At 35.3% G+C, this 21,099-nt stretch overlaps 1 protein-coding gene across 25 annotated transcripts in view; it reads left to right on the top strand.

The window, feature by feature from the left end:
* Mbnl1 (muscleblind like splicing regulator 1) overlaps positions 1 to 21,099 on the top strand; it is a 198,643-nt gene that overhangs the window by 133,403 nt on the left and 44,141 nt on the right. The gene's annotated exons all lie outside the window — the stretch shown is intronic.

A 21,099-nucleotide genomic window follows, 5' to 3' on the forward strand; every position in this document is an offset into this window, starting at 1 on the left:
TCAAGATGCCCTCTGCTGGTATCTTCTGTGTCTAACTACCATTTGGAATTGCATTTTGTAATGCATTTTTTTTTCTATTCTTCCTAATGATAAGCTATCATATGCTATATCATCAATTAAAGCAATAATATAATCAACATTCTGTATATTTATTGATGGATAGATGTAAAAAAAGGCTCCTAAGAATCTCGTGGCTATATGTTTCCCTTGCATATGTATTAGCACAGTGTATTTGAATATTACATAGTTCATTAGATCTTCAGAGAATTTTTTTTTTCAAGTCATTTAATTCTCAGAGTCCTCATAGACATTATCACCTTCTGTAGGAGGTATGAAATTATTTTAAATATTTATTTTCTAAGAACCCTACTGAAAAATAGTTTATAGAGCTTTCCTAGCAGTTATTGAGAGTAACAAATTTAGTATGAATTTATTTTTATCACTGACATTCAATTCATCCTACATGGTTTTCTGAGCTGAACCTACCATTTTTATAACTAAGATTATCAAATAGATTTTCCTCATGATTTCATCTAAAATGAGAACCCTTGAGACCTGCTACTATCTCTGTAGTGGCAGTACTAATTGTTTTGGGTTTTCCTAATGGTAAGCAAGACAACTTTGTTTACAGTTTTCTCAAAAAGTCTTAGGCAATTAATGGAAATATGTAGTTTAAATATGTGCTATTTTGATAGCCATGAGAAGTCTGACTGTATTTCTATGCAATGAGAAGAAACTTGTACAGATTGTCTCCTGACTGCTTCATTTTTAAACACCACTGTCTATTTGAGTTCAACTTGATACTTTGTTCTGAATATAGCCTGCCAGATTTTGTTTATACAGCACATGTAAAGCAGGCAGATGTCCCAGTCAATAGTAATTGTGCTGTGACCTTGTACAAATTGCTTAATTTTTCAGGATCTCTGCATGCTTGTCAGCAAAGGGGGAGGTAACAATACTCACATCATAGAATGAAGGGAATATTATGGTGAGATTTATTCTTTCTTCAAGCCCCCTGCCCTCATGGATCTTACATCTTTAGTGTAGGAATCTGTCAGTGAGTAAGTAAACTCATAAATAGAGTAATTGCAGGTATGACAAATACTAGAAAGAAAGTTAAACAGCAGTGAGAGTCAGATGGAGCCTGACTGTTGGAGGACTATAGATAAGTGGATTATGTCCACTGATCTTTTGAAAGAACATACATAATAAATGATAGTTTTTTTTCCCTCATCATACAAAACTTTGTTATCTTGTATTTTAACTATTATGTTCACCATTTGTAAAATTTGGATAAAGATCTAAATATTGAAGGGATTAAAGGAAGGGCATATGCATAAAACTGTTTCTCCACCTCTTTTTTTTTTTAAATTTTTTTGAGATAGGCTATCACTAAATGGCTAAATTGCCCAGGCTGAGCTCAAACTTGCTATCTTCCTGCCTCAGCCTCTCTATGAAAAATGTTTTTGTTTTCAGGAATTTAAGATTTTATAGTAGACATGTTTTTCCTTGAAGGTCAATGGAATGACAAGGTACATTTTCATTTCTTCGGAGGGTAATATAAATTATTTTAAAATTCTTGTTTTGTTCAGATATAGGCTAGCTGTTTTACTGTTTATCAAATGATAGTACTGATTATTATTTAAGGGTATTTTTTGTTCTCTCATTTTGGTGCATAATCAGTTCCACAGAGAACATCTGTGTGCCAGCTTACCCTGTTAACCTACCTGTGTAGTTTGGGCAGCTGTTATGCCTAGGATTGCTAGGTTATAAATAACCAAAACTGTCAGTACTCTTGAATTTGCTTAATGTGTGCAGTCATTTTGTATCCTTAGTCCATCTCCACTTTCCCCTGTCTTCCTGAAATTCAGGTAGACCTCAGCAGTGCCACTCAATGAGTGGATTTCTTTGCTTAATATTATAGGTTGTGTAACCTGACATTTAAGATACTTCCCTTTAACTCTCTGAGCTTAACTCTCCTGAACAAAGCCTTTATCAGTAAAGATTAGTTTGCCACTGTCTTTTGAGTAGCCTCAATGTTTCAAACTTGTGTTATGATTTTACTTCCTGCCATTTTACCTGTGAGGACCTCCTGGCCCTTTGTATTCCTGCAGAGTCAACTGTGTTATAGAATATGTAATCCTCAGGGTAAATGACCTGGATTTGAAAACTAAACTTTTATCTTTTAAATACTCTTTGATCTTGGGCAGATAATTTCTCTCTGAAACTTAATTTCCTTATTACATAAAGTAGATAATACCAGTTACAGTACATTCTTGGCGTGGTTAACAGAATGTGCTTGTAAACGTGCATGCTTCATTTCTAGTCTGTCCTTCCTTTGCACATTTCCCACCTTAGTATCCCAGCACATTTTGTGTTATTGATTATCTATTTTCTGAAATATACCCTATGTTAATCTTTATAACCACCTTTTCATCTGTAGTTTTGTTTGTTTTGGTAGGTCAAGAGAGAGAGGTAGATATTAACATTCTCAAAAAGAAAGTTTAGGAATTACCTATTTATATTAATGAGCCATCTGTTCTTTTCAGTGATCAAAATGCTTAGTTTATTAAAAATGAGGTATAAGAAATGATATGAATAAATAGATGTTTTTAAATAGAACACCCACAGAAATATATTAAAGAGAAACACATTGGGAATACAAAGTGTTTTTAAATATATCAATGAGAAGACACCAGAAAGTCAAATGACAGAAGTGTACACACAATACACAGTAGCTGTTAGTACAATACAAAGAGAAACTGTAATAGGGCAGTACTGTCAACCTCATTCAATAGGATGTTATATACTGCTAAAATCCACAATCTAATATGAAAGTTTCTTCAATTTAAAAAAAAAATCTTGACAATAAGAACATTGGCATTCCATTCCAAGATCTGTTTTATCTCAAATAATAGAGCTGTTGATGATCTATAAGTTTTACTTGAATCGATTTAAAAATATTCTTGGTCCTTTCATGGTAATCTTGTTTAATCTTTTCCTAAAACATCCCCATTGTCTCATGTGTTATGGATCTTTTCTCGCTGTATTATGTGAGCTCACTTTCACAAGAGGAATCTACACATTATTTTAACACAACTCTCCATCATAAGGTAATTTAATTTAGCAAAATCCTAGCCATTTATAATGTGGAAAACTGGTTTTAGGTGAAATTCTTCATTTCCATAATTATTCCATTTGATTATCAGCAGTTTTCTAGACTTCTAGATGTTAATATAAAAACAAATTTACTTACCAAATGGGTTGTTAGAGACCACAACTTAATTTTAAAATATCAAAATAAACCAAACAACTGTTTGGATAAAGAAGAGATTTATTGTAAATTAGAAACCACAATAACTGCAAAAAACCCCCAAAACAAAGAAAGACAAGCATAATTTCAGAAATAGCTAAATATAGTTGCATGGACTTTTAGCCTTATTTTGGTTGATTTAGTACTTTATCACAATTATGATTCACTGAAACTGCTTCAGAAAAATTGTTTAAAAAATAAGTCTATCTATATTTCCTTAATGTTTGTGCATCTAATATACCAGTTTACCCAATACCTTTTAACTTAAAAAAGGGCCTTTCATGTTTGATTTCATAAAATCAGAGGATTATCAGGATAAGTGTTAGGTTGTTATTTTTAATGTTACAGTTGAGCGTGCCAAATTCAGAAACCACAGTGAAATTATTGATATCAGCCACTAATAAAATGAGGCAAAATGAACTTTGTTTTTGGTTTTTGTGGAGTTAGGGAAGTGTAAAATGGATGTTCTAACAAGAATTATTACAATAGGAAAAAAGCCATTTTAGTTTCCTTTTATTGGTGTATCGCATGAGCTTTGCTTTAGAACTTTTTCCAAGCTACCTACCATATCGACAAGTCTAAGTAATATTCCTAATTTGAATAAGTTACCATTTATTCTTTTTTGATGTGATGGTAGTGTGGAATCCAGTTTCATTTTGATATGAAGGAAACAAGTATAGAATAAAATTTGCTATGAAGTTGCAAGAAATTAGAACATAATAAAGCTTAATTTGGTGTTAATCAGCAAGTACATTTTGAACATTGCTACCCTTTTAAAAATGCACTTTTCTATATGCAGACATATAGTTGGGTAATATTTGTGATTTTGTTTGTACCTATATTGTACATGTATGTCATATACACATTATATTTTGGTTATATACATGTATTTTGCTTTATATCTGTCTTTATTCATCCATTCAAAATGAATTACAACTATTATCAGTTTTGGGGAATCACAACTGGAAAAAACAGTCCTGGTTCCTACCTTCCTGAGACTGACCTAGTAGAGGAAATAGGCAACTGATAAGCAGTTTAACTGCTAAAGTGTGTGAAGGTGAATACTCTAGCACTAGCTAGAGGTGACATTTAACTGGAGAGGGTAACTGTTCTTAGAATTTAGAAAGGCGGGGAGAGGGAGGGGGAGAGGCAGAAAGGCAGGCAGCCGGTGGGTGGGGGTCCACAGAGAGAGACAGGCAGGGAGGCAGAGCTAGACAGAGACAGACTACAGTATTTCAGTAGCTAAATTAACATGTGCAAAGACATGTCTTGTGCAAGAGATTAAGCATACTTCAGTTTAGTGTGGCCAAAATACAGAGAGTGTGTGTGGGTGTGTGGATGTGTGGGTGTAAACCGTACACTAAAAGATGATTTCGGTAAAAGGTTATGAAGTGATAGGTCTGGGATTGTTGTCTGGAAAACAGTGAGGTCTGGCCTACTCTTGCCTGAACTATCAAATGATTGCTTTCACTGCCACAGGCCTTCCTACATTCTTGTTTGATGAAACAATTAAACACAGCTTTTTTGCTAATGTCATCCCCAACCCATTGTGTGGCTCTCTCTCAGGCCACAGAAGGAGGTAGAAAATCTTTTCAGAGTACTTAAAATGTTTTCCAAGCCAGATTCTGCTACTTTAAAAACTTATTTCCCACTACTTTTATTACACATTTGTTACTTGTCTTTGTTCCCTCAATCTGTGCTATATCATCTACCTAGATGTCTTTTTTTAACTTCTCATGTATAGATTCTGCTTCTCCTTTGAAGCTATTATCTGGTTCTTCCAAATGGAAATACTCCCTTTTCCCTGAAGAGAACTCTATCTGAAGGTCTCTGATGATATTCTTTTGCCCTCTCACCTTATATTCTAGTTATCTCTGTGTGCCTTTCTTCCTTTTCTGTGATATGCGTCTGATTCATTTTGCATCTCCACTCTCCCATAACAATTAACACATGTGAGGTTTCACTAAGTAGTGGATAAATGTATGAGATACTCTAGACAATGTTAAGATGTGGTCTATTCGAAGCAAGACTACTTCTTTCCTACCAACCCTTCTTTCTCGCTCTCTCTCTCCCTCATTTTCTCCCTTCTTCTCACTCTCTCTCCGTTTCTCTCTCCTCTTCTCTTCCCTCTCTTCCTCCTCCCTTTATTCCTTCTTCCTTCCTTTCCTTCCTTCTTTCTGTTCATCCTTTTTTTCATTTTTTGTAGCTTGTCAGGCTATACTAGGAAACAATGAATTAACTGTTCTGTTCTGCTTTTACTTGCCTCTGTGTGTGTGCATATTTGTGTGTATACATACTATATTTCTAATTGAGAAGTGAATCTCACTCTTCCAGAATAAGTTTACAGGGTCAGTATGTTCAGGTATTATCCCAAGAAAAACAAAAGACTCATCCTGTTCAATATTTGTTGGCTTCTTAAGGGGGAAATATATGTAAATTTTCATTTTCTGTCTCTGTATAGTTGTGATATCATTTGTTTTATCTGAAAACAAGAAGAAACAAAAAATTAAATCCAAGATGAGTTAGGTTATCTTCATTCTGACTACTTACTGTTGGGATGTATGCTGACCCTGATAATACAGTGGTACCTGAGTTCACAAACTTAATTTGTTCCACAATTCTGGAAAAGATGCCCATGTTTGTGTTCATGCAGGGCAGATGGCCATGGTCCTATTCGTCACCAGATGCAGAGTTCGAAAACAGAGACAAAATTTTACAAATGCTTCTGTTTGTAAACCAAACTGTTTGCAAACAAAAGCATTCATGAACTGAGGTACCAGTGTACTGGTACTTCCTAACTTCACAATTTAACATTATGTTGTCCTTTCTTGAAATATTTAATCTCTAAAAACCTCAAATTTTCTCATTTGTAGTGTAGGACTAATACCAGTCATCTCATGTGATTGTCATGAGAATAGTGGGTATTGTTGTGTGAGTTAACTTTGAACAGGACACTGAGCAAAGGATTCTTCCTATTTTTCCCAAAGCAAATGGCAGTGATCCTGCTTAGACTTCTTAGCTCCTCACTTGAAAATTTATAATATGCCAGTGTACTTTACAAACATTTATTTCAGCTGTGAAAATTTTAACTTAAGCTTAGACAATTTATAACTGAGTTGTGAAAGCAATACTGCTGAGTTAATATAGAATTTCCCAAGATCTATAGGTCTACCTATAGATGTATAGGCCTCATTGGATGATGAAGAAAGTAAATTTCATAGGTTCAATTATTTACTCATATTACATGCTATTAGTGTCACTTGTACACTCTTTCTTTACAGTGCCATCAGTGTTGACTGCATTAAAAAAAGAAAACTTAAGGGCTTTCGTGGGTCCGTTGACGATTTACCATCTTTGCTTTTCTTTTGAATCTTTTGCTTCTGTAGAACAAGGTGTTTAGAAATAATTCTTCGGTCACAGAGGTGCCATTGGTCCTGAGACCTTGTCTAAAATGATATGTCCAAAGTAACAAAAGACTGTAATTCTTTTGTGTAGTACTTTGTGTCTGAATGCTCTTTCTCCCACTTTCTCCCTGTGAAAGAAGCTGTTTGGAATATGGACTATTAAAAAATAAAAGTTTCAGTTATCTAACATAATATTAGTAGATATCTTGAAGCCATTGGCAAAAACTGGTCTTAAAAATAACTGGAAAAGATTGTGATTGCTGTGCAAATGAAAATATTTGTTTTATCTTTAAAGCCTATCAAAAGAAAGTGATTTTTATTATCAACCCCTTTAAAATGCAGAAGCCTAGTTTCTTAATAGTAAGTGAAATGGATGTGAGTTGACACTTATGTTACTAGGCAGTCTCTGTCAGCTACCCTTGGAGTTGCTGCTACTTGGACACAAATAGCAAAGGTACTGTTGGGACTAGGAGGCTGAGTAACTCAGTGAGGTCACAGAGCTAGTGGGTGGGGTTCCCTGGTTCCTGGACACATGGGTTCCTACAAGACTATGGATCGGCCACCTGTGGCCAGTCAAGGCATACTATGGGTTAGTTCACTAATGGAGAGTCTGACTTGAGGGGGAACAGGAAGGACTGTGACACAGGGAGGCTGAAGGAGAAGGAGAAAGAGATGGTCTCAAGCATGTCTCTAGACATGGACCTGAGCATTGGGAGGCAGGGGTTGCCAGGCTCCAAGGATGTGGAGATGTGCAAGAAGACAGCCCAAAGTCATTTCCATTGGCTGAATTCTAAACTATAATATAATATAATATATATTATAATATAATATAGTGGTGCTTTTGTGTGCATTCTCTCATTTAATGCCCACATCATCCCTAAGGTGGTATTCTTATCTTCAGTTCAGTGACCCATTGCTTAATTGAACTTCTGATTCCAGTGCATGTGATCCAGTATCCAGCTGGAGCTATATTGCTCTTTTCTCATCAACTCTTGGGGCTTTTTCTCTGTGCATATTTCTAAGGTTTGAATGCAGAAATGGTTTATCACGTGACCATTTTTCCTACTTGGGAGAAATCGCAGCTATAATATAATCGTAAGAACTTCAATGAAAAAGGAGCAAGTGAAAAAGCCAGGCATGGTAGTACATCTTGTAATCCCAGCACTCTGGGAGGCAGAAGCTTGAGGATCAGAAGTTTGAGCCCAATCTGAGCAACTTAGCAACTTATTGAGACCCTGTCTCAAAAAAGCTGGGGATGTAGATCGATGAAAAAAAGGAAATCAAAAAATGGAAGTTGATCAAGATCCTGATAAGGTTGCAGAAGGAATGTTTGAGAACTGCTTTTTCTGACAGCATGTCTTTTCTGAAATATAGTAGGAACTCATTCACTTGGCAAATACTTGGTCTACTGTAGGCTGTGGGCAGAGAAGTTTGAGTCACAGTCCCTCACAGTCTGGGAGCAGTCACCAGGGGAGAAAGACAGGTAAGCTCTGTGTATGATTAAGAGTGCGACAGGTACAAAGTGCTAAGGAGACAGAGCAACTATTTCTAATAAAGGCAACCTGCTTTAGCCAGGGGTAGAGTGGAAAAATCACAGATATGCTACTCACTTAATACACCCAAGTGGGTGTATAGCAGATCTGGGCTTTCAGCCTAAATGTTGATGTGATAGCTGGAGAAAAACATCATGTGACAGCCGTCTGTGCTTTTCCCTCTCATGCTCATATTCTGGCTTATTAAAAAACAGTGTTACCATGGCTGACGTTCCTGTGAGGCTCAACATCTCCATACTTGTCATCTTAACTAATCACTTAAGAATATGCTCCACAGCTTCTGATTGCCATTTAGAACATAGCACCTAGGGATGACTAAGATTTCTCAAGTGTCTCTGCTTAAGTGATGATTTCAGTACCCCTCTGCCTTAGAAATACACCTACAGATGTTTTATAATAGTTTCATATTTTATAGTTATTTTTGTTTATTTTTAACATGGATTCTTTCGAAAGTGACTCTTCAAGGATTCTAGACACATATGAAATACTTCTAAAAACTCTTGAGACTTTGCTGTTTTATTCCCAGTGATTGTTTTTAGGTAATGTTTGTTGAGTGTTATTTCTTGAGATATTCAGATATTTGAGGAATTGCTGTGGAAAGCTAGCGGATGTCTCTGGGGGTGAAAGTAGTACACAAAGGCAGAGACAGGCTCAGATAACCTGTGTTATAATACTGCTTTTTTTGCTGTAAGATTTTTTTTTTCACCCTTACTGTTTATGCTGCTGCAGTCAGCATCCAATAGAGACATGTTCCAGGCTCGTGAGCCAATTGTCTCTCTCCTCATTATATAGCCTCAAGTCTGAGAGAGAGCTGAGGGCTGTTCATAATTTTAGCAAATTGTCATGGGAGTGTGGGGGAAGGCAGTGTTTTCCTCACAGGGACAGAGCCAGTGTCATTGAGCACATTTTGTTCAAGTACAAAGTTGATCTGTCTGAAGGAAAGAGTGGTCATCGGTGATGAAGACCTTTATCACCTTATCTCTTCTCCTGCTCTGTTGTTATTGTTTATGTGAAGTGGTAGTATTTAATGACTGGACTTGAGGCAGGATTTGTGAGGATGTGTTTTCATTTAGGAAATCCCACAGGTTTACAAAGGAGAACCAGTGAAATAGTCGATAAAAAGAAGGGTCTCTGATATTTAGCAAAGTCGATGTGTATAAAAGATTGCCGAACAATGTAATGTGATAATCTCTGTTATTAGTGGCAGCCAAAATTTTAGGCATCTGTTATAGGTTAGGGTGTTACTTAGACACTAGTTACATGCATAATATATGCTGTGACCTCTAGCAGTCTAAAGATTTACAATGGAAATATTGAGATAAGTTGTTTAAAACATAGTACATGATATTTTTAAACTTATCATGATGACATTTATCATGTATTTGTAGGCATATGTTGGCTCTAGTAGACACAATTAAACAGATGATTTGTATAAATAAAAGTAATGGAGTCATTATTCTCCATTATCAAAATGTTTTGCCTCTTTGCTTTCTTTTAGGTTATTTTATATCATGAATAAATGATATGTCCCTTAAAGTCTAACTTTTGTAAATACTTTATGTGCATATACATATATATATGTAAAACTTTTTCATTAATTACTAATATATTCAAATCATGGAGGTCAGATCAGTGGAGTACATAGATAATCCAGTATCCCTCTTGCCTCTTTTAAGTCTTTCGTTGAAATGGATAATGTGAAGCAATGTTTTAACTCACTTGGCATTAAGTTTTTTCTTTTGTACTCTTAATCCTGCAGTACAGATCCCTCTGAGGGGGAAAAATAACCAAGAAAGACAAACTGATATTTACAAGAATATCTGATTTTTTTTCCATTTCATTTTGAAAATACTGTGTGGATTAATTGTCAAAATTAGTTGCTTACCCTGCAAAACATCTTTGCTATTTTCTGGACTCAAAAGGGATTGAGGTCTTCATTTTATTCTGACCTGTTCTGAGTAATCATTTGTCTTTCTAGTGTCAGCAGTCAATGATTAGAAAAATAATCATACCTAAAAATGATCAAGTGAGTTTACATTTTGTATGAATTCAGATCTCTAATTCAGTGATTAGGAGTGCCAACTCTGGTAGGATTGCCTGGATTTGGTTTTGTGTTCCAGGACAGTTCACTTACATTGTTTGTACTTCAGTAAAACATAACAGAAAATGCAAACTGACAGTGACGTTGAAAGGACTGAGTGAATTAAATCCAGAAAGTATATACAACAGTATCTCGAACATAGGAACCACTATGTAAGTTTTATTTTTCTTATAATAAAATATACATTTGAGTTTTTAATCAATATTTTGTAGGGGGAAAGAGATTTAAAGATGGAGAGATTTTGCTTTGGAAATGGAATAGAAGCTGCCATAGGTCTGTAAAGAACTGTTTTAAGGGAGATGCATAACAGATAATTAAGAGATAATTATATGCATTTTATTTAAGACATTTTACTTCCTTTTTATTCCCAGAAAGCCCTAGAAATACAATAGAGACAGTCATGCTGTAATTTAACTAACAATGGTACAATGATGAATTGGAAATTATTTATAAAGCATTTTTAATTTCTCAATTAAAAACATGCACTACAAATAGACCACTAAATTTTATTATGTAAATGTTAGGACTTTTAATTATTAGCCAAGATTGAAGAGTGTCTGATTTGGAAGTCATAAAACTTCAGAAGTGTTTCAATTATAATATAGAAGTCTGACAGTTGCTGTACTGAAAAAATAGTGAAACTTTTGAAAAAATAATAGAAACATAGTGATCTGGGATTTCTCATTTTATGATGCTATAAAAAAAATGCAGCCAACAAATGTTGGACTATTTAATGATGCTGGCACCTAACAAATGTCACTGGGCTTTTACAAGGTCATGAAGACTCTGCTTTGGTACAGGGATGCTGGCCAGCTATGTCTTTGGAACTCAACAAGACTTTGGAGTAGGGGCAGACAATAGGTGCCAGTTAAACCCTACTCAGTATTAGCCTTGGAGACATCTGTACACATTTTTAGGATGCTATAGCATAGAAGAGTCCGTACGTATAAGGAAAAAGTGAGACTGTTTCTTCTTACAACCTTCCATTACAGGCAACTGTAAATAGAATATCTTTGCAGGTCCTCCCGAGGAGGTTAAGATTTCTTTAAGTCACTCTCAGCTGTGTACTGATAGAACTGTTGCAGTCAGTTTGTGTGTGTGTGTGTGTGTGTGTGTGTGTGTGTGTGTGTGATCTCTCACAGACAAAAGCTGCTGGAGAGAGACAGTGGTATTTTTGTCATAAGAATATGTGTGATTTATGACCTTTTTCCTTTTCTCCACCTGCTCAGTGGCAGTTAACCCAGCTCTCATGCATTACATAATACTTACGTAGAAGTGTAGCATTTCATTTATGCCATTTTCAAGATGAGTAATGGGAATTGTGCAATTAAAGCTTCTAAGTTCTCTGGGAAAAAGTCACAGTATCCTAGTGTTTGAGTTAGAGTGCTTTGATATTGCGTCAGGAGTGAGGATATTTTGGGATATTGTAAATGTCACTATTGGTTTTAATATCCAAGAATCTTCATCATCAAATTCAGGAATGTTCTACGAAATAGTCCCTAGAACAACTTTTGAATCCTAGAGAGAGCTCTTTAAATAACTGGAAAAGTCTAACATTAAATCTCCTGTTTGAAATCAGATTAGATGTTGATAGGCAAAGGTATGACTATTAAATGAGATCAGTTACATTCATTTACACTCTTCCAGACCATGATAAAATTACAATTTAAACTCAATAGGTTATGTGTGTTTGTGTATGTGTGTATGTTTGTGTCTTTTGTTGGCATCTTTAACGATTGTTAAGCCACAGTGTGTGTGCCTGTAGGCGTAAGTGTGAGTGTATGAATAGGAACTTTTTAAGAAATAAGGAAAGGGAAAAATCAAAATTAGCCTTATGTTGTATTTCACTTGAAAACATATTTTATATGTTGTAAACTAATTGTAAGAAATTGAGACTATTTCAGTCAAAATCAATTCATAAATTTCAGCTTCTTTTTTCTTTCATGGGTAGAAGAAAATTCTTCCAGCTACCAAGACTGAATTAAGTTCCAAGTGTTTATGTTATGTTGACTGGATGGAAAATTAGTAATTTAAACCTAGAAAGTTATGCTTTAAACATGGATTTATATATATTAATATATTTTATATATATATATAAATATATCATGTTCAGGATAGAAGACTAGGGATTAATTGCTTGGCAAAATAAAAGAATTGACTTCTTCCCTTTCTCAGTGGATGCTAAGCATTTGTACCTGGTAAAATTTGTCACCTGAAAGACCAATGAAGAAATTAAAATAGAGGTAGCTGGACTTGCTTTGAAGAATAATTTCTTGCCTTTTCTTATGGTAAGATTATTTAATTGATAAAAGGGTGCTAATTTATTAAATATAGGAAATTATATAGTAAATCTTATTTACCTCTTTAGATTAAAGGATTATGAATATTTGGGGACAAAAATGTATTAAAATTACTTTTTTTGCTTAAATTCTTCTATTGGTACATTTTAGGTATACAATACATTTACATTTATCATTGGGTGCTTGTACCTGTACATGATATATCTTGGTTCTTATTTTTTCCCCATTACCTGTGCACCCTTCACCCCTCCACCCTTCCCTATTTACATACTTTGTTTCCATTTTTTTTTCCTCTTTTCTCATAATTTTTCCTTTCCAATCTTCCCTTTCCCCGTCTCCTCCCACCACCCCTGCCCCTTTGTACCTTTTCCTATTTCAAAGTATCAATTATTAGTTATTAATCTTTTTAATTCTTATTTACACTCAGTTTCTCACACTAGAAAAACTATTCGGTATTTACACATGTGTGTCTTATATATTTCACTTAAGAGTATGGCCTCAGTATGCATCTGTTTAGCTATAAATGACTCTTAGTTTCTCGTTCGTTATGGCTGAGTAGTACTCCATTTTATAAAAAATCCACATCTTCTTTATCCAGTTTCCAGTTGATGGGCACTTGGGCTGTTTCCAAGCTTTAGCTATTACAAACTGTGCTGCTATAAACATGGTACACATGTATCTCTGTGGTATGATTGCTTTAATTCTTTTGGGAAGATACCCAGGAGGGGAATAGCTGGGTCAAATGGGACCTCCAGCCCTAGTTCTTTGAGGTATCTCCACACTGATTTCCATAGTGGTTGCACCAGTCTACACTCCCACCAACAATGGAGATGGGTTCCTTTCTCTCCACATGCCCGCCAGCATTTGTTATTGGTTGATTTCTTGATAGCAACCCCTCTTTCTGGAGATCTCAGTGTTGTTTTCATCTGCATCTCTCGAATGACCAGTGATGTTGAACATTTTTTCATATGTTTCTTTGCTACTTTTACTTCTTTGTCTGAGAAATGTCTGTTCATTTCAGATGCCCATTTTTGAATTGGGTCTTTGAATTTGGGGGGAGGGGTCTGATTTTTTCAGTTCTTTATAGAGTCGAGATAGTAGCCCTTTGTCTGAGTTACACCTGCTAAAAATATTTTCCCACATTGTAAGTTGTCTTTTAGCTCTGTTGGTGGTTTCTCTTGCAGTGCAGAAGCTTTTTAATAAGATGAAATCCCAGTTGTTGATTCTTTCTGCTAGTTCCCGTGCTATTGAGGTTTTGTTCATAAAGTCTTTTCCTATGCCAATATCTTCAAGAGTTCTACCTATCTTCCATCAAGTTTAGTGTTTCTGTCTTCATATTTAGATCTTTAATCCACCTCGATCTTAGTTTAGTGCATGGTGATAGATAATGGGTCTAGTTTTAATCTCTGACAGGTTGAAGTCCAGTTTTTCCAACACCATTTATTAAATAGGCTATCTTTCCTCCAATGAGGGTGGTTGGCTCCTTTGTCAAAGATGAGGTGGCTGAGTATGTCTGAAGTTGTTTCTGCATCTTCTAATCTATTCCACTGATCCGAGGGTCTGTTTCTTTGCCAGTGCCATGCTGTTTTTATCACAGTAGCTTTGTAGTATAGCTTCAAGTTAGGTATTGTGATACCCCCAGCCATGTCTGTGTTGCCCAGAATTGCTTTTGCTATTCTAGGTCTCTTCTGGTTCAAATGAATTTTTGGATTGTTTTCTCTAGTTCTGTGAAGTATATGGTTGGAATTTCAATTGGCATTGCATTAAATCTATATAACAGTTTTGGAAGTATGGCCATTTTCACTATATTGATTCTTCCTACCCAGGAACAAGGGATGTCTTTCCATTTTCTTATATCTTCCTTGATCTCCCTTTTCAAGGTGCTGTAGTTTTCAGTGTAGAGGTCTTTTGCTTCCTTTGTTAGATTGATTGCTAAATATTTCATTTTTTTGGATGCTATTGTAAAAGGAATTGTTTCCCTAATTTCTCTCTCAGTCTGCTATTTGTGTATAAGAAAGCTATTGTTTTTTGAGTGTTGACCTTATATCCAGCTACTCTACTGAATCTGTCAATTAAGTCTAGCAGTCTTTTGGTGAGTTTTTTGGGTCTTCTCTGTAAAGTATCATGTCATCAGCAAATATGACAGTTTAACTTCTTCCTTTCCTATCTTTATTCCTTTTATTTCTTTCTCTTTTCTAATTGCTGTGGCTAATGTTTCCAGAGCTATATTGAACAGGAGTGGTGATAGTGGGCATCCTTGTCATGTTCCTGATTTTAGTGTGAAAGTTTTCAGTTTTTGACCATTTAGTATGATGTTGGCTGTTGGTTTTTCATAGATAGGCTTAATTAGGTTGAGATAAAGACCTTCTATTCCATTTTTCTGTGGCATTTTTTTTTTATCATGAATGGGTGTTGGATTTTGTGGAATGCCTTTTCTGCATCTATTGAGATGATCATATGGTTTCTGTCCTTGACTGTGTGAATATAGTGTATTACATTTATCAACTTATGAATGTTGAACCATCCTTGCATCCCTGGGATAAATCTGACTTGGTCAAGGTGTATGATCTTCTTGATGACCCTCCGTATTCTGTTTGCCAGTATCTTGTTGAGGATTTTTGCATCTATGTTCATTAGGGAGATTAGCCTGTAGTTCTCTTTTTTGGTTGGGTCTTTTCCTGGTTTTGGAATCAAAGTAACACTTGCTTTCAGGAATGAGGTTGGAAGCCTTGCTTCCCTTTCAATTTCCGTGATGAGTTTAAAGAGTAATGGCATTAGTTCTTCTTTAAAAGTCTTGTTAAATTCACCAGTGAAGCCATCAGGACCTGGGCTTTTCTTTGTTGGTAAATATTTTATTACATTTTCAGTTTCTCTCATTGTAATTGGGATGTTTAGAATTTCTATATCTTCTTCATTTAACTTTGGCAATTTATATGTATCTAGGAATCTGACCATTTCTTCTCTGTTTTGCATTTTATTAGAGTACAGGTTCTCAAGGTGGGTATTGATGATCCTCTGGATTTCTGCTGGTTCTGTTGTGACTTCCTCTTTTTCTTTCATAATTGCATGGGTTTGAGCCTTTTCTTTCCTTTTTGTGATAAGGTTGGCTAAATCGATTTTATTTATTCTTTCAAAAAACCAACTCTTTGATTCATTAATTTTTTGTATCATTCTCTTAGTCTCCATTGCATTGATTTTTGCTCTGATCTTTATAATTTCCTCTCTTGTGCGAGCTTTGAGTTTGTTATTCTTTTCTTTTTCTAGGAATTTGAGGTTATTTATGTCAGTTCTCTCTGTTTTCCTAATATGAGCATTCACTGCTATGAATTTCCCACATAGAACTACTTTCATTGTGTCCCATAGATTCCTGTATGTTGTACTGGCATTATCATTTACTTGTAGAAACTGTATAATTTCTTCTTTAATTTCCTCTGTGACCCCTTGGTTGTTTAGGAGGGTGTTATTCAATTTCCAGGTGTTTGTGGGAGTTTTGCAGTTTCTCATGTTATTGATCTCCAATTTTATTGCACTATGGTCTGATAATATACAGGGGGTAATTTCAGTTCTTTTACATTGACTTAGACATGTCCTGTGAGCTAGCATGTGGTCTATTTTGAAGAATGACCCGTGTGCAGCTGAAAAGAATGTATTATTCTGATTTTGTGGGGTGGAACACTCTGTAAATATCTATTAAGTCCATTTGTTGAATAGCTTGGTTCTGTTCTTGAATTTCGTTGTTAGTTTTTTGGCTAGATGATCTGTCTATTTGTGATAGTGGGGTATTGAGGTCCCCCACTACAATTGTATTAGTGCTTATTTGGTTCTTCAAGTCCATTAATATTTGTTTTGTATAGTTGGGGGCATTCATATTTGGCGCATGTATATTTAGGATTGTCATCTCATCGCCTTGGATTGTTCCCTTCACAAGAATGTAGTGACCATCTTTGTCTCTCTTAATTAGATTTGGTTTGAAATCTACTTTGTCTGCAAATAAGATTGCTACCCCTGCTTTTTTCTGGGTTCCTGTCACGTGGAGAGCCGTTTTCCATCCTTTTACTTTCAGTCTGTGAATTTCTTTTTGAGTTAGGTGTGTTTCTTGTATACAGCATATTGCTGGATTTTGCTTCTTAATCCATTCTGTCAGTCTACTTCTTTTGATTGGTGAATTGAGGCCATTAACATTGATAGTTATAATTGATTGATACTGATTCATCCTTGTCATGTTTTACTGTTGTTGGCTCTTGTTTCTTTTTCCCCCTTTCCCTTTAGTTTCTTACCTTTCCTGGTGGCTTCCCTCTGTTGAGCCTCATGGAGTTGTGATCTTCGTTGCCTTTTTCTAGGATATTGCTTAGAATTGTTTGTAGTGCTGGTTTGGTGTTCATGAAATTTCTCAGGTGTTCTTTGTCATGGAAGTATCTTATTTCCCCATCGATTTTGAAAGATAATTTTGCAGGATACAACAGTCTAGGTTGGAAGTTATTTTCTTTTAGGTCTCGAAATACTTCACTCCAGGCTCTCCTTGATTTGACAGTTTGTGTTGAGAAGTCTGCCATGATTCTGATGGGCTTTTCTTTATAGGTGATTTATTTCTTTTCTCTAACTGCCTGTAGGATTTTGTTCTGTTGGGTTTCTGGGATCTAGACTATTGTATGTCTAGGTGTAGATTTTTTTTATCGTGGCTCATTGGAGTTCTATATGCCTCACTTATCTGTATGACCAGTTCTCCACCTCTGTCTGGGAGGTTTTCTACTATTACTTCTGTGAACAGTTTTTTTATGTCAGTTGTACTTTCTCCTGTTTTTTTGTGGACTCCTGTCAGTCTTAGTTATTCTTCTTTGCATCACCTAGCAGCTGCTGAATTGATTTCTCATGGTCCCTTACTATTTTTAAGAAATCTCTGTTTTCATGGTCCTTCACCGCAGTCCTGTCTTCTATATCTGATATTCTATCTTCAGATTCTCTTAATCTGCTCTGCATGCTTTCAGTGGAGTTTTTTATCTCCTGAATATCTGTTTGAATCTGTTTCATGTATTCCATTTCTTTCTTATGTTGGGCGATCATGGTTTCCATTTCTTTCTTATGCTGGGCATTCATGGCTTCCAGAATGTTTCTGAGCTCACCAATTTTTTTTATCAGTTTCTGTTCTAGAGCCTCTAATCATGTCTCTCACTCTGCTCACCATCTCTGTAGTTATCTGGGAGATTATTTCTGCTTTGAATTTTTCTAGAGCCTCATTCCTCTGTTTTGTTACTTCCTATGCTATCAGTTCAGGGTGTCCAGGTGGTTGATTATCAGACTTTTCTGCCTCAATTTCCCCAGAATTTGCCTTTTGTGGGGTGAAAGTCTGGGTTTGTGACTTGCTTAAATGTCTTCTCTTTTTTGTTTTTGGTACTGTCCTTGGTTTATTTCCTAGGTTGATAATTTGAAGTTATTTTAAGTATCTTTGTTTGTATTTAAAACCCTTATGGAATGATTGCTTCTCAGAGGTGTCTTCCAGATATAGCTGGTCTTTAGGTTTTGAGTCTCTAAAGACTCTGAGGCTATCTCATTTTGATTATACCAGGAAGGCCAACTGTTTAGATAAATCACAACACCTCAGCCCAAGTGATACAATCAGCAACACCATAGCAGCAAATACATCTTAGAGAATGACAATTTCTTGTAGTTATTAATCTATTACCTTTAAACATGAAAGGCCCTCTTCAGGGTATGTCTCTGCTGCCACAATAAACAACATGGGCAGTAGTGTGCAGTTATGTCAGTGAGTCTCAGTAAGCTAGTCCCAGACCCATGAGATTCAGGCAGATTCCAGGTTCCAATGGGAGCTGATGATAAGTTGAGTTCCCTGTCCCTCCAACTTACCAATCATGGTGGTCTGGTGTGCTTTTATTACAGAGATTCCCTTCACTTTTCCAGTGGGCTTGTTTTCATCGGGGAGCCTGAGACAGGCCCTCTCTCTGTTGTTCACTTTTGCCGCTCAGGACAGTGGCTTTTATGTACCCCCGTGCCTCTGCAGTGTGTAACCAAGTAGCTGCACAGCCAAAAGGCCAGAGGCCGGGGTGGGGGGCCACCTATTGTGGGAGGCGCCTGCGTGGCCGGGCTGTCGGCTGGTGGGCATGCCCGGGGGGGGGGGGGTCCTCCCTACCCTGTTCTGGTGGCAAGCTGGTGGAGCAAGCCAGAGGAAGCAGGTCTAAAATTACTTTTAAAATTTGAATACTTTGCATCTACTATATAGTGTACTATCCTATTTAAATATAGTAAATATGTTGTATTTGCTTATTTACTGTATATGTACTGCATATTTACCATGTATAATAGTATACTATTTATGAAAACAACACATTATCATCAAAAAGTAAAATTTCCAGACTTTCTAAGAAAAAAAAAAAAAGAATATATGTGTTTCAAGCACTGTAGATATTTTCTCCAAGTGATAATTTGGTGTCCCTTTAGGTTTTATTCTATAACACTCCGAAGGTTCCTAAATATATTTCCAAATACAACATGAAATGCACATTTTAAATCAAATATCCCACTCTTTTTATTCAGTTTCTATAGTATAAATCTATTATTCTCTGAGGAAATTTCTGGGATAAAAGATTTTACCATTTAAAAGTGCTAAAATACTAAACGCTATGTATAAATAATTTTAAATTATCAGTTGTTCTTAATTATATGTGTCCCTGTTATGAATTCATTGTTTGTGTCTATACAGAATTAACTTGTTGAAGCCCTAACTCCCCAGTGTATATTTGGAGATAGGAAATAACTAAAGTTAAATGAGGTCATAAGGGTGGAGCCCTGATCTGATAAGGTTAGTATACTTATAAGGAGGGACTCCAGAGGGCTTTGTTCTCTCTCTTATCTCAGGGACACACTAAAGTGAGAAGATGGCCATGAAGAGAATCCAAATTGAATCTAAAAAGGACAGGATCTTGATCTTTGACTTCTAGATTCTAAAATTGTGAGAAAATGTATTTTTACTGTTAAGTCACCTACTCTGTGGTATTATATTTTGATAGCCCTAGCTAATCATTACAGAAATTCCATTAGGTATAAAGCAATCACTAGCTTTCAGTTAGAAATGATTCTAGCCCCTCATCCTACTTCCTACCCTCAACTGAGTGGCTTGAAGGTGCTATGGGCATCTAGAATTTAAAAGCCAGGGATGCTGTTACATATCCTAAATGCATAGGACAGTTCTCATAATGATATTTTATCTAGCCCAAAATGTCAATATAGTGCTGAGGTTGAGAAACCCTGAACATCTCTTTAGGATGCATGTGCTCTTTTAAACGGACACAGTCCCTTATAGAAACAAGTAAGTTACAAGGAAATATATATTTAAGAGCCGCAATATAGTCTCTGTATTAGATGCTTTAAGATATTCAACACTTTCAAAAGCCAGTAAACAGAAATTGCTAGAATTAATTGAACTCATAGCTACCTAAATGAAAACAAAATGAGTGTTTACATGTTTATATGTATCTGAATGTTTGCATGTATAAAATACAATGTTATTTAAAAATAGGTCACCTTATCAATGCCATAAATTTCCTTCCACTAAATTTGACAATTAAAAAATAAGTATTATATATTTTAATATTATAAACTAAAAGTATATGCTAATGTTTGATATATGCTAATATATGTTAATATTATAAAATAATATATAATATATGTAATACTATTAGAATCAATAAAACATATTAAAGCCATAAGAAAACATTTTTGAAAATGGGAAATGACAAAAATTATTGTGGTTTTTGTGCAAAATTTTTATCATCTTAGGAAAAATATTGGTGAGAATTTTCAAAAGGAAACTACCAAATTCCCCATCCAGATTTTTTGGCCAATATCTGAGCAATAAATATTTCCAGAAAGTGCTTCAAAAACATTTGCATATCTCAGCTGTCCCAAAGGAAATACTGGTTTTGTTTTAACAATTGAAATAAAGGGTTCTATTTTGAACAGCCTTAATGAAAAACCAATTGGATGAAAGGTTTTGGAAAAGACTTATGAATATAAACTGGTTCCACTATAATTTTTTGATTGCCCCTTTATTTCCAGAGTCTACCTTAAATATAACTGGATAATTTTAATCCTACCCTATAGCTACCATCTGACAACATATTAACATATCTCTTTACATTCTGACTTCATAAATCATAATATTCCCTTTATTTTAGGTTGAAGAAGTATAATTAAAAATGGAAAAATAGTTTTCCTGGTTTTCAGATAGAACTTTGACTTTTTTTGTTCTATCAAATTCAGCCAACTTTTAAGTAAATTATTTTATTTTTATTCAGTAGTTCTTAAAAAAAACTACAAAATAGTTTTCTCATTCCACTAAATTGCTGTTTCTAGATTCATTCAGTTTTATCCTTCTCAGGCTTGTTGTTAACAACCCACCTTCTGCCATGTTCTA

Source organism: Heterocephalus glaber, unplaced genomic scaffold, assembly GCF_053883595.1.
Source record: "Heterocephalus glaber isolate CG9 unplaced genomic scaffold, H.glaber_assembly_v1.0 deba00001504, whole genome shotgun sequence".
NCBI lineage: Eukaryota > Metazoa > Chordata > Mammalia > Rodentia > Bathyergidae > Heterocephalus > Heterocephalus glaber.